The 13,801-nt window shown below is 38.9% G+C and overlaps 1 pseudogene; it reads right to left on the minus strand.

Moving 5' to 3' along the window:
• Positions 1-1,544: 1,544 nt before the first annotated feature.
• On the minus strand, positions 1,545-11,661 carry LOC118344680 (annotated as a pseudogene).
• Positions 11,662-13,801: the final 2,140 nt, after the last annotated feature.

The following is a 13,801-nucleotide window of genomic DNA, read 5'->3' on the forward strand; positions in this document are numbered from 1 at the left end:
AGTGTGGCTAAGATCTTGCTAAGAGTCCAAATAAACTTCTTTAGCCTAATTTAGACATTACACACTGTGATTTTTGAAATACTACACTTGGTGCTAATATCGAGATTACTATTCACTCCGAAAAAAATGAAAATAAACTTTGTACTGTAAAATTTTAAATGTACATACTAACCTCATAGTGCAAACCGTTTATCAAAATTCGACTCCGAAGTCTTCAAAATAATCAAAACGCATTTTTAAATAGACGTTTTGTCTAAAAACTAAAAATGAGTTTAATACGTCATAAAATCCTAAATAATCATTTGAGTCCAATGGCTCAGACTATATCTCGTTCTGACTCTCCTAACTATCTCAAATAAATAAAATTACATTTTTGGCCCCCACAATGAGTGGTAATACTGACTATGCTGACAAACCAAAACTTATGCAATTGGTCGATCTGTGAAAACTTACGGAGTTACAGGTTGCTAAAGTCTAAAAAATACATCCCTTAAATTTTTAGTGGGCTGTTACGCCACCATACATACAAAAGTATCCCGAAAGTAAATTAGAGGCCAACTTATAGTGGCTATAGCGTAACATACTAAAAAGACGTGAAATAGTGTGGCCTGAAATGAGATAATTCTAAGGGTTAGAATATCCTATTACTTAAAAAATATAAAACTTACTTACTTATGACAAAATTACCATTTTACCCCTCTATATGTGGGTAAATGACCATTTTGCCCTTAAATTAAGGGTTTCATATATGAACTCCAAATGCTACCAAAATTTACATTTGTCTTATATATTTTGTCCTAAAACCAAATATGAAATCATAAAAATTTAAAGCAATACCCAACCATATAAACCAAGCAATGGCCGAAACATACTTAAGGCAAAAGTCTTGATTTTGTTGTAGTTCTTTCAAACTTCAAACCACATACTCAAACCAATTTATGCAATATATAAAGATCACATCCTATGTTTTAAAAGATCATACTAAGACCACAAAATATATATTTCACAAAAGCATAAACTCATCATGCTAAGAAAATGTTAAAATGCCAAATCTCAAACTACTCTTAGATGCACTTGGACTTTTTCTCTTCCAATAATGTGATGACCTAGACATTTGCTAAGTCCTTACTTTCCGCTTTTATTATCTTAGTCTTAGCCCGCTTAGACATTTGTCCAAGTTTTGGCATGTAAAGAAGAACTTAAGAAGCATCAAGGGCCTTGCCCATCTTAGAGAAGGGGTGCCCAAGGATGGGCTAGTGAAAGTCGGCCAAGCATAGTGAATGATGTTATGAAACTGTTTTACCATTTGATAAGTGTTGAATGCCATTGTTCATATGTGTAAACCAAGTATTCACATGTTCTAATACTTTCAAGCCATAACTTGAGATATTCAATGTTTGACTACATGATTGCATGACTCACGGCATTCACATGTTCATATGGTTCATGAAAATAAATGTGTACAAGTCTCATGTCACATGCATTTGGGTTGCAAATTGTTTGCAAAGAAAATAGTTTGTACATATTTATTACGACCTCAAATGCTAGGATAGGAACATATCCTGGTGGAACTCTTCTGTCCACTCTGCAGTGACTAAAATGGAGTGGTAGCCCCTGGGTCGATAAAGTATCGTCGGTGGATCTCGAATGGATCCCTGTGGAAAGGATATCGGAGCTGGGTAGCACCTAAAACTAGTGGATGTCTCACATGTGTTATATGTGATGAAGGTGAAATATGCAAACTGCCGCATAAGTTAAGGATTATGACGTACTCACCATGGTCAATTGGGCCGTTGGATGATGCGGTAACTAGTATGGAACCAATGGTGCATAGGGAGACTTGAGGTGTCCAACTATATGCTATAAGAAATAAACAAAGTAATGAACTTAAAGATATGTTACATGTTTATTGATCCATATGAAAAGATGGAAAATATGTTTTATTTTAAAGGCCAAAGTTGCATAAGATAAGTTTTACGTCAACTACATGTTCATGCATTTGTTTTCATGGTTTGCTTTTATATGCTTATATTATCTGTTGTATATTATGTAGGGGTGATAAACGGTCCGGTCGGACCGAACGGACCGACCGGACCGGACCGAGACTTAGACCGGTCCGGTCCTGTCCATATTTTAGAGGACCGAAAACATTCGGTCCGGTCCACGGTCCACGGTCTTTTCGGACCGGACCGGACCAGACCGAATGAAAAATAAAAAATAAAAAAAAATTATATATATTTTATATATAATAATTGTACAATTAACAATATAAATTTTTAAATATATTATTAATACTTGTTAATATTCTATAAATTATCAATTAGTTAATTATATAGTAATTATATAAATTAATAATATAATTTTCATCTAATTTATTATCATTGACCATATAAAATATTTTTTTATTGAATTTGTTACATAATCCACATTAATAAGTTACTTAATGATGGTCCATCACCGGACCTGACTGGACCGTTTGCAGCCCTAATATTATGTTTACTTACTGAGATTTCTCAAAATCTCACCGTAGTAGTTTTCACTTCCATTCCCAACCCGAAATGGTAGAAGTTATTACAAGATAGGAAGAGACCAACCATGGGGAAGTGCAAGAGGCCAGCAACCCAGATAGTCAAGGAGGCCCCGAAGAGCCTTGAGAGCTTGTCAGAGCCATCCATTGTGGAAAGGCTTGAAGCCGCCGACCAGTTTATTACATAAATGTTGCAGCTCTTTGAAGAGCTAAGGAGGATACTGAACAAGGACAAGGTAGACTCAGGATGGCCTTCTAGGGTTTTGTTTTTTAGGGGGGATCTCAGAACTTGTAGTCAAATAGTGAAAAAGAGGATTAAGTTTAATCTTGGAGGTCCTTTTATTTTGGGAGAATTCAAACGGTATCTATTTTGGAAATATATTGAACTAGTGAAATATTTTGGGATGATTAGCTTGTGGTACCATGCTATTGTTACAATTGCTAAAAATCTTACTTAGTTATATATGAATTTTTCTGCTACGATTTATTGCATAGTGTTAGAATACAATAGGTGCATTACATCCTAACTATCATGTACGGGGGGGTATGTAGCCTTGAGTTACACGTCCCGATACTTCAGTCACCGTCCAATCCCAAGGGGGGGCTAGGGGCATCACACGCCGTGAGGGAGGTTGAGTAGTTCGTAAGACTAGACTCGCCCTAAGTATTTGAAGCTTTCGAGGAGGTCGAGCAGCACATTCAAGCTAGACTTGCCTCGTTGGCCCTTGCATGCCCAAGGGGGTCGAGCAGTGCATTCAGACTGGACTCGCCCTTAATCTTGTAAACTTTAGATGAGGTTGAGCAACATATTCATGCTGGACTCACCTCGTTGACCCTTGCATGCGCAAGGGGGGTCAAAGAGTGAATTCAAATTGGACTCGCCCTAAGTCTTGTAGAAATGTATGTTCAATTGACTTTTTTCATTTTCAATGATGTTGTGGAGCTCGGAGGCACGTTAAATCTGAAGGCTTGTTCTCGAAGGTAACCCGCTTGCAGTTATGACATGTGTACAAGGGGGGTAAGCAGTACATTCAGGCTGGACTCGCCCCAAGTCTTTGGAGGAGGTCGAGCAGCGCACTCAGGCTGGACTCGCCTCATTGTCAATGCTATAGAAGTCAAGCTGGTTAGCGTAGATAATTTCCAATCACAAGTATAAGATTTACAAACCTGATTCGTCCTGGTGGAGTGTGACAAAGGTCTGAGGTGCACCGATGGGAGTCCATTGGAAGCCGTGTTTTGGCCACGGCGGGGACTGGGGTGCCCACTTGCATGTTAATGTCAAGAAAACCATCCCAGTGGAGACATGTTAAGTCGTTTAGGTGGTGCTCGCATGGGGCTATATAACCAATGTATCACCCTGCATGAGTCAATTCTGTTAGTGAAAATAGAATTCACATAAACTTAGAGAGAGACAAACCGGAGCATTTCAGCCGCTGTAGACAATCTTAGTTTGATTGAAATTGACGACTACTAGTTGGTGTTTTCTTCTCTTCCTTGCTCTTATATTTTTTTTTTCTTCGTTTGGGTTGAGATGTATGCATGTCCACAGCGTTTCCGCAGGTAGCCATGCATGGTGATGATGCAACACGTAGCCAAATGCAACATGTAGCACATAATCATGATGCAATGTAGGCCGGGTCAGGCTACTGTGGCGAGTCAAGATGCATGCAGTGGCGAGTCCGTGCTGGCTGGGTGAGTCAGGATGGTGTAGGGGTGAGTTTGAGATACTTTGGCCGCACATTGGGTGAGTCAAGACTATTTTCGCCTTCCATTGGGCGGCTTGGGACTGCTCTGGCAATACATGGGCAGTTCGAGACTCCCTTGGCCGTGCATGGGTGGTTCAAGAGTCATCTGGCCATGCATGGGTGAGTCTGGGACTCTTCTACTATGCATTGGGCGTGTTGAGATCCTTTGGCCGCGCACTGTGTGACGCCCCCAAATTCCAGTTGGGATCGGACGAACATTTGAAGTGTCGAGACATGCAACACAAGGTTACTTGTCCCCGTTCATGACATATAAGATGCAATGTTCCTGATATGCAGTTAGTATTATGCAATATTCGTAGCGGATAATTTTTTTCTTTAGCAATACTATGCACCAAACTGAAATATCTCAAATACTTAAAACATACTTCATACATAATGGCATACTAAATAACTGAGATCACAACACTAGTCCAAAATAGTTGTGATCAAAAGAGTGCTGGAGATTGAACTCCATAAGTACAAATAGTAATCTGAGGTAACTAATATATTATCATCTACGTCGCATCATCGCCTAGTCGACCGTTTCCTGTTGGTTGATTCCCGATTCTCATTCAGATCCTATAACAAGATCTACCATTTGGGAGAAGGATGATAGTTGGGACTACCACAGTGAGATTTGATTACAAATCTCATTAAGATAACAAAAAACCTCCACACAGGTTAATGATGTATGCATGGCAGTAAAAGCATGAATGCATAATCAAAGTCATAAGTAAAATCATAGTACAACTTGACATACTTGCAACAGTGAATATCACATGATATGACTTACATATAACAAATGGCATACTTAACTTAACATGACATATTTCTAATGTATAACAATGCGTGACAGAATATCTAGTGTAACAGATGAATAATTCGTGATAGAATAAATTCTGTATAACAGATAAATATGTAATGACTTGGCATGACACATATGATAACATACATACATACACTGTAGTTCCCTTAATTATCACTCATACACATTAAACTGATAGTAAGTTAAAAGTTAATTTACCTCAATTTTCGAGTTTCTAGACAAAAACTCAAACGCGATTACGATGAACTGAAAGTAGTGATTTCTAAAAGTTAGAACTTAATCACTAACAATGAAAATTATGAAAAAATATCAACTTAGAGTAAACTTACCATTTTACCCTCAACATATGGAAAAATGACCATTTTATCCCTAACTTAAGTATTTATATCCTAACTCCAAAAATTACCAAAAATCACATACCTCATGTAAATTTTATCATAAACTCAAAAATAAATTTAGAAAAATTTAAAACTAAACACAACTATTAAAACTCTATAGTGGCCAAAACTTACATAGGCCACATTCCTTTACATTTCCCTTTATTTTTTGTTGCAATTCTTTAAAATTTTAAAACTCATAATTAAATCAAAAATTTTCTTCTAATATACTCATAACACATTCCTAAGAATAATCATATTTTGAATCATGGAGATAAGTCATCAAAATCACTAAAACCATACTTGAACTTTTCGGTTTTTCTTCTAAGTTCAAAAACAAATTTATGTTTATAACTTGTTTTGATCAACCTCTTAATCCACGACTTAAAAAGATAGGATCTTCAAACCAAAACATCACATGATTTAAAAAGGTGTCCTAAAACAGTTCTCAGCTTTAAACTCAAGATCATATGGTTAAAAATCAACCAAAACATGAATTTAGCCAAGAACATCATCACTTGGTCTATCTGAACATCTCTTTGCATTCAAATTCATATCTTTGAATATAACATCAAATATCTTCAAACTAATATTCTAACATGTATATAAGAGGCTTATGATCCTCCAATAAAATTATCAAAGTCATTGGACTAGGTTTAAATCACAAAAGATCCAAACTTTCTTGAAACAAAAATCGTTTTTCCTCTTCCAATTTCCAAGTTCCTAGATCTAAAAAAATCTTTTATCAAAACCTTTGATCATGCAACAAATCCTTAACTAATAATCATATACACATGTTAACAGTACTCCATAAACATTTCGAACCAAGATATATCTATTAGCTTGGTCAAAAGAGTTCAGGAAAGCTGTTTGAGAGTGTCTTTTGTGTTTTATCGAAGAAAAGTGTAAATGAGAGATGCTTTTCGTGGGAACTGGGCTAGAGGGCTTCTTACACAAGTTATCCAAAGTGATAATACTGAAATGAAGCTTGACTGTTGGCCTTTTCTTCCCAATACAATATACAAAAATCAGCCCAAGATATTTTCTCTAGGCGGAGTGTAGAATTGAAAGAGTGAGGTGGCCCTTTAGCCTTTCACTTCAGAAATCCTCTAGGCCCTTGATATGAACCCGTGGGAATGAATTCCCTTGAACCCACAATCAATTTGAAAACTCCCCAAGAAAGCCAAAATCAAGTCAAGGATGGAGAATCTAGACCCGATGAGAACTCGTTTCAAGAACCTAGATTATATTAAAATCTAGACCCGTTGAAGAACCCGTCTCAAGAACCCAGATTACAAAGGAGGAACGCCACAAAGGTTGTGATTTACCTTTGATAAGTTCAAGAGTTCAATCAAGAACAAGAGGAGAAAACTCAACTCACAAATAAAATTCAATATTGTCTAACTCTCAAATGAGGCTACAAAGAGTTTTTAAAGCCAAACCTAATCAAAACCCTAGCCAAAATAATGCCCCTTTTACCCAAAATTACCCTTGATGAACAGTACCGGCTACAGTACGCGCGGCTACAGTAACCCCAACAGTAAATTGATGAAACCCTAGTTCCTAAAATGTAATTTTCCAAATAAGCCCTTGGCCAAAATACAAGGCCTTCCCAAAAACATAGTTCAAAAGAAATAAGACATGTGAGCCAAGCATCTTCAAGCCCACTTATTCTAAACTAATAAAATAAATCATTTAACCAAATTGGAAGCCTCCAATAACAATAGGCCGTATCTTTAAGTCATGTCTTCCACAGCTTGAATAAAGTGGATCAAAACTGATTCTTCTTCTTTCAGACCCATCTTCAGTGTTGGGCTCTTGCTGGCTTCATCCCAAGTGGATTGCACCAATCCTTGCATTGCTTCCTTGATCTTCTTGGCCCTTGATCTTGTAATTGGCCCATCTGGAACTTGCAAAGGATCTTTAAGAGTAGGCCCACCTTGGTTCCTATCATTCCCCCTCTCCTCAAAAGGATTCGACCTCGAATCTTCACCTACATCAAAAGGAGAAAGATCAGAAACATTGAAAGTTGCAGAAACTTTATACTCACCTGGAAGATCGACTTTATATGCATTGTCATTAATTTTCTCAAGAATTTGGAAAGGTCCATCTCCTCGAGGATGCAACTTAGTCCTTCTATGGGCTGGGAATCTTTCTTTGCGCATGTGAACCCAAACCCAATCTCCTGGTTCAAAGATGACACGCCTTCGTCCTTTATTGGCTTGGGAAGCAACCCTTTCATTCTTTTGGGCAATTTGAAGCCGTACCCTCTCATGAAGTGACTTCACCAACTCCGCCTTCTTTTGTCCATCCAAACTACTCCTGTCATCAACAGGTAAAGGCATCAAATCCAAAGGAGTAAGTGGATTAAATCCATAAACAATTTCAAAAGGAGAGTATGAAGTAGTAGTATGCATCGTCCTATTATATGCAACTCTATAAATGGCAAACAATCCTCCCAAGTTTTTAAATTCTTATGAACAACAGTGCGTAAAAGCTGAGTTAAAGTCCTATTAACTACTTCAGTCTGACCATCAGTCTGTGGATGACAAGTAGTGGAAAATAAGAGCTTAGTACCCAATTTCCCCCACAACACCTTCCAAAAGTAGCTAAGGAATTTAACATCCCTATCAGAAACAATACTCCTAGGTACACCATGGAGTCGCACTATCTCCCTGAAAAACAAGTCAGCTATATTTGTTGCATCATCTGTTTTATGGCATGGAATGAAATGTGCCATCTTACTGAATCTATCAACAACAACAAAAATAGAATCTCTACCCCTTTTGGTCCTAGGCAGCCCCAAAACAAAGTCCATAGATATGTCGACCCATGGCTCACTAGGAACGGGTAAGGGTGTATACAACCCATGTGGCAAAACCTTAGATTTGGCCTTTCTACATGTAATGCACCTTCCACAAATACGGTTAACATCTCTCTTCATCTTAGGCCAAAAGAAATGTTCATGCAAAATGTCTAAAGTTTTCTTGACACCAAAGTGTCCCATTAACCCCCCACCATGTGCCTCACGCACCAATAACTCACGCATAGAACAATTTGGCAGACAAAGTTTGCTTTCTTTAAACAAATAACCATCATGCTTGTAAAACTTCTTGTAAAACTTACCAAATGCCGCCTTATCACATGCCACATACACATTTGAAAAATCAGCATCATCGGCATACATGTCTTTCACGTATTCAAACCCAAGCATTTTGGCACTCATAGAAGTAAGAAGTACATACCTCCGGGATAGAGCATCAGCAACAATGTTCTCTTTACCTTGCTTGTAACGGATGACATAGGGAAAGATCTCAATGTATTCCATCCATCTAGCATGCCTTTTATTCAACTTACCTTGACCCTTGAGATGCTTCAATGATTCATGATCGGTGTGGATCACAAATTCCCTTGGCCATAGGTAGTGCTGCCAAGTCTCTAATGCACGAACAAGAGCATAAAGCTCTTTGTCATAAGTAGGGTACTTCAGGGATGCCCCACTTAACCTTTCACTGAAGAAGGCTATGGGCCGCCTATCCGGCATCAAAACGGCTCCAATCCCTATTCCTGAGGCATCACATTCAATCTCAAAAGCTTTGTTAAAATCAGGTAATGCTAACACAGGTGCAGAGCACAACCTTTCTTTAATAGTGGCAAAAGCATTCTCTTGATTAGCCCCCCAATGAAACACAACATTCTTTTTAATTACCTCAGTGAGTGGTGCAGCAATGGTGCTGAAGTCTTTAACAAAACGCCGATAAAAGCTAGCTAGCCCATGAAAGCTTCTTACCTCAGTGATGCTTTTTGGCGTTGGCCACTCCTTGATGGCCTTGACTTTCTCTTCATCCACCTCAATACCCTTTGTACTAACAACGTAACCAAGAAGAACAACTTTTTCCATGCAAAAGGCACATTTCTTGAAATTAGCATACAACTTTTCACATCTCAACACATCAAACACATATCTCAAATGCTCAATATGTTCATTTAAGTTCTTGCTGTACACTAAGATATCATCAAAGTACACAACCACAAACTTGCCTATAAATGCACGTAGGACATGGTTCATTAATCTCATGAAAGTACTGGGCGCATTTGTAAGTCCAAATGGCATAACCAACCATTCATAAAGCCCATACTTAGTCTTAAAAGCAGTTTTCCATTCATCACCCTCTTCCATTCTAATTTGATGGTACCCACTTTTAAGATCAATTTTACTGAAAATACATGAACCATGCAATTCATCAAGCATATCATCCAATCTAGGAATGGGATGGCGATACTTTACCGTGATATTGTTGACCGCCCTACAATCAATGCACATCCTCCACGTCCCATCCTTCTTTGGCACTAGTAGCACTGGTACTGCACAAGGGCTCATGCTCTCCCTCACGTACCCCTTGCTCATCAAATCCTCAACTTGCCTCTGAAGCTCCTTTGTCTCCTCTGGATTACTCCTATTGGCTGGTCGGTTTGGAATAGCAGCCCCGGGCACAAAATCAATCTGGTGCTCAATGCCTCTAATGGGTGGCAACTCATTCGGCATCTCCTCCGGGAATACATCCTCAAACTCCTGCAACAAAGAAACAGCCAAACTAGGAAGAGACTGGTTAGTTTCATCAAGAGTAAGATAAAACTCTTTATAGACAAGAAAAATCATAGGGCGATCTGCGAAGAAAGCCCTCTTAACCTCACTCTCTCTTGCATAGAAACTCACTTTTACCTTTCCTTTTCTCTCAGAAGACTCTCTTTCTTTTTTCTCTCGTGGCTCCACTATTTTTTCTTTACTCTCAGCCACCTCTCTACTCTCTTTCTCACTCTTTCTTTTATGCTCATATTCACTCTCACTCTTTCTTTTTTGCTCAATCTCTTTTTCACTCTTCCTTTTTTGATCACTCTCATTTTCACTCTTTCTCTTCTGATCACTCTCATTTTCACTCTTTCTTTTTTGAGCAACCTCACTTTTCAATTTCAATTGATCCTCATAGACCTGGCTTGGAGTTAAAGGAGCAAGTTTAATTGTTTTGCCCTCCTTTTCAAAGCTGTACATATTCTTGAACCCATCATGTGTCACTCTCCTATCATACTGCCACGGCCTCCCCAACAAAATATGGCCCGCATGCATAGGCACAACATCACAAAGCACCTCATCTTGATACTTCCCAATAGAAAAAGTAACCAACACTTGTTTATCCACCCTAACCTCTCCACAATCATTCAACCACTGCAATTTGTATGGTCTAGAGTGTTTTAAGGTTGGTAAATTCAATTTCTCAACCAAAGTAGTGCTAGCCACATTAGTACAACTCCCTCCATCAATGATCATACTACATACCTTATTGTTGACATGGCATCTAGTATGGAAAATGTCTCTCTCTGTTGCTCTGCATCATCCACCTTAATGTGTGCATTAAGAGCACGCCTGGCAACAAGAGACTCACCTATCACAGGGTATACCACTCCATCATCATCACTAGCATCATCCAACTCGGGCACCTCATCACTATCATCCTCACTCTCAGTCATCACCTCCCCATTGTCACGCATAATCATCACCCTCCTATTTGGACATTGAGAAGCAATGTGCCCTGAACCCAAACACTTAAAACATTTGATATCTCTATTCCGTGAAGGTTGGGATTCTACCTTGGGCTTGTTGCTAGTTCCCTCATCTTTTCCCTTAGGTGGTTCGGTCTTTCTCTTTGCTTCAGCTGGATCATTCCTATCCCATTTTGATTTCCAAGTAGTGCTAGAAACCGTAGTGTACCTTGCTGTCCCTTTTCTCTTTAATTGCCTCTCCACCTTCATAGCCATGTGCACCATGTCCTCTATCTCTACATAATGCTGCAATTCAATTACATTGGCTATGTCCCTATTCAACCCACTCAAAAATCTAGCCATGGTGGCCTCTCGGTCCTCCTCTACATTAGCCCGAATCATCGCCACCTCCATCTCCTTATGGTAATCCTCCACACTCCTAGACCCCTGTGTAAGATTTTGTAATTTCTGGAAAAGGTCTCTATAGTAATGGCTAGGAACAAATCTCCGTCTCATGAGAGCTTTCAACTCTCCCCATGTCTCTATAGGCCTCTCATAATTCCTTCTCCTATTGGTCACTAATTGATCCCACCAAATAATAGCATAATCAGTGAACTCAATTACCGCCAACTTCACTTTCTTCTTCTCAGAGTAATTATGGCAATCAAACACCAACTCTATTTTTTTCTCCCATTCTAGATAAACCTCAGGGTCAGTTCTACCTTGGAAAGATGGTATTTTCATTTTGATGCTACCAAGGTCTCTATCTACACCATCCCGACCCCTTAGATTCCCCTCAAGTCCTCTTTCATGCCTAACTCCTCTATTTCTAATCGCTGCTTCTTGATGATCCATCCTATCCCTCACTTCACCCAACACCAAGTTCAACCGCTCAAACTGTTGTTGCATGGCTTGCAACACAAAGGATGAGTTATCTGCTCTCCCCCTTGGTGATGCGCTACTCCGATGAGACATTATCAGGCGCTACACAAGAGAATGTTAGTGGCAAAAAAAAAGTAAACCTCACACACTCCCTCACGTGTTTACACTCGAATAATGACACTCCACTCGTGTTTCATTCTTAATTGGCTTTTTTCGATAATAGTCTCACACTCTCTTTGCCTTTTACCTCAAGAGTTTTCTCACTCAAGTTCTTTAAGAACTAATTGACTCAATCAAGACAAAGCAACCTTGTTTTATCCCAACTAGTAATTAAGTCCAAGAAACAAGAACAAGAGAAACACGGAAGGAATGAAAAAAAAATGGCACGTGAATCAAGAAAATTATACGAATGAAACAGTAGCAATAAGACAAGATATCAACTAGAAAATTGGCTTTGATACCAAATGATATGAACCCGTGGGAATGAATTCCCTTGAACCCACAATCAATTTGAAAACTCCCCAAGAAAGCCAAAATCAAGTCAAGGATGGAGAACCTAGACCCGATGAGAACTTATTTCAAGAACCTAGATTATATTAAAATCTAGATCCGTTGAAGAACCTGTCTCAAGAACCCAGATAACAAAGGAGGAACGCCACAAAGGTTGTGATTTACCTTTAATAAGTTCAAGAGTTCAATCAAGAACAAGAAGAGAAAACTCAACTCACAAATAAAATTCAATATTGTCTAATCTCTCAAATGAGGCTACAAAGAGTTTTTAAACCCAAACCTAATCAAAACCCTAGCCAAAATAAAGCCCCTTTTACCCAAAATTACCCTTGATGAACAGTACCAGCTACAGTACGCGCGGCTACAGTAACCCCTACAATAAATTGATGAAACCCTAGTTCCTAAAATGTAATTTTCCAAATAAGCCCTTGGCCAAAATACAAGGCCTTCCCAAAAACATAGTTCAAAAGAAATAAGACATGTGAGCCAAGCATCTTCAAGCCCACTTATTCTAAACTAATAAAATAAATCATTTAACCAAATTGGAAGCCTCCAATAACGATAGGCCGTATGTTTAAGTCATGTCTTCCACAGCTTGAATAAAGTGGATCAAAACTGGTTCTTCTTCTTTCAGACCCATCTTCAGTGTTGGGCTCTTGCTGGCTTCATCCCAGGTGGATTGCACCAATCCTTGCATTGCTTCCTTGATCTTCTTGGCCCTTGATCTTGTAATTGGCCCATCTGGAACTTGCAAAGGATCTTTAAGAGTAGGCCCACCTTGGTTCCTATCACTAATTCTACATGTTTTGTGGAAGAATGGGTTTGTTGTTAAGTATGTTGCCCCTATGTTATCACCCGAGAGAATATGTGCATGACACTGTAAGATACCAAGATCTCATCAAAGAGACTACAACCAAATAATTTCAAATGTAGTGTTTGCAACTGCCCTATATTTTGCATCAGTGCTCAACCTTGCCATGGTTGATTGCTTCTTTGAGCTCCATGAAATGAGATTAATGCTAAAGAATATGCAACAACTACTCGTAGATCGCCGGTCACTAGGCAAAATTGCCCAATCAGAGTCACAAGCTATAAGCTGAGAGCTTGAGCTCGGTGTGATGAGCAAACCATGATCCAACTGCTTGAATAATGGAGGAAACAACAATAGTGGATGACCCTGTGATTAAAATATCATCACCAAAAACAAGTACAAATATAGTCACTTGAGAGTCTCAAAGGACAAACAGTGATGCTTCATTTGGAGTTGACAAAATAAAGTGTGGAGGGACCTTTATAGCCCGCTTAGGAAGCCAGTCGGATGTGAACCCAAAGCGAGAATGGATTAGTTGCCCACATCTAAGAGAACATACGAACCCATGAGGTAACCGTCGTACGG

The sequence above is a fragment of the Juglans regia genome, chromosome 15 (assembly GCF_001411555.2).
Source record: "Juglans regia cultivar Chandler chromosome 15, Walnut 2.0, whole genome shotgun sequence".
NCBI lineage: Eukaryota > Viridiplantae > Streptophyta > Magnoliopsida > Fagales > Juglandaceae > Juglans > Juglans regia.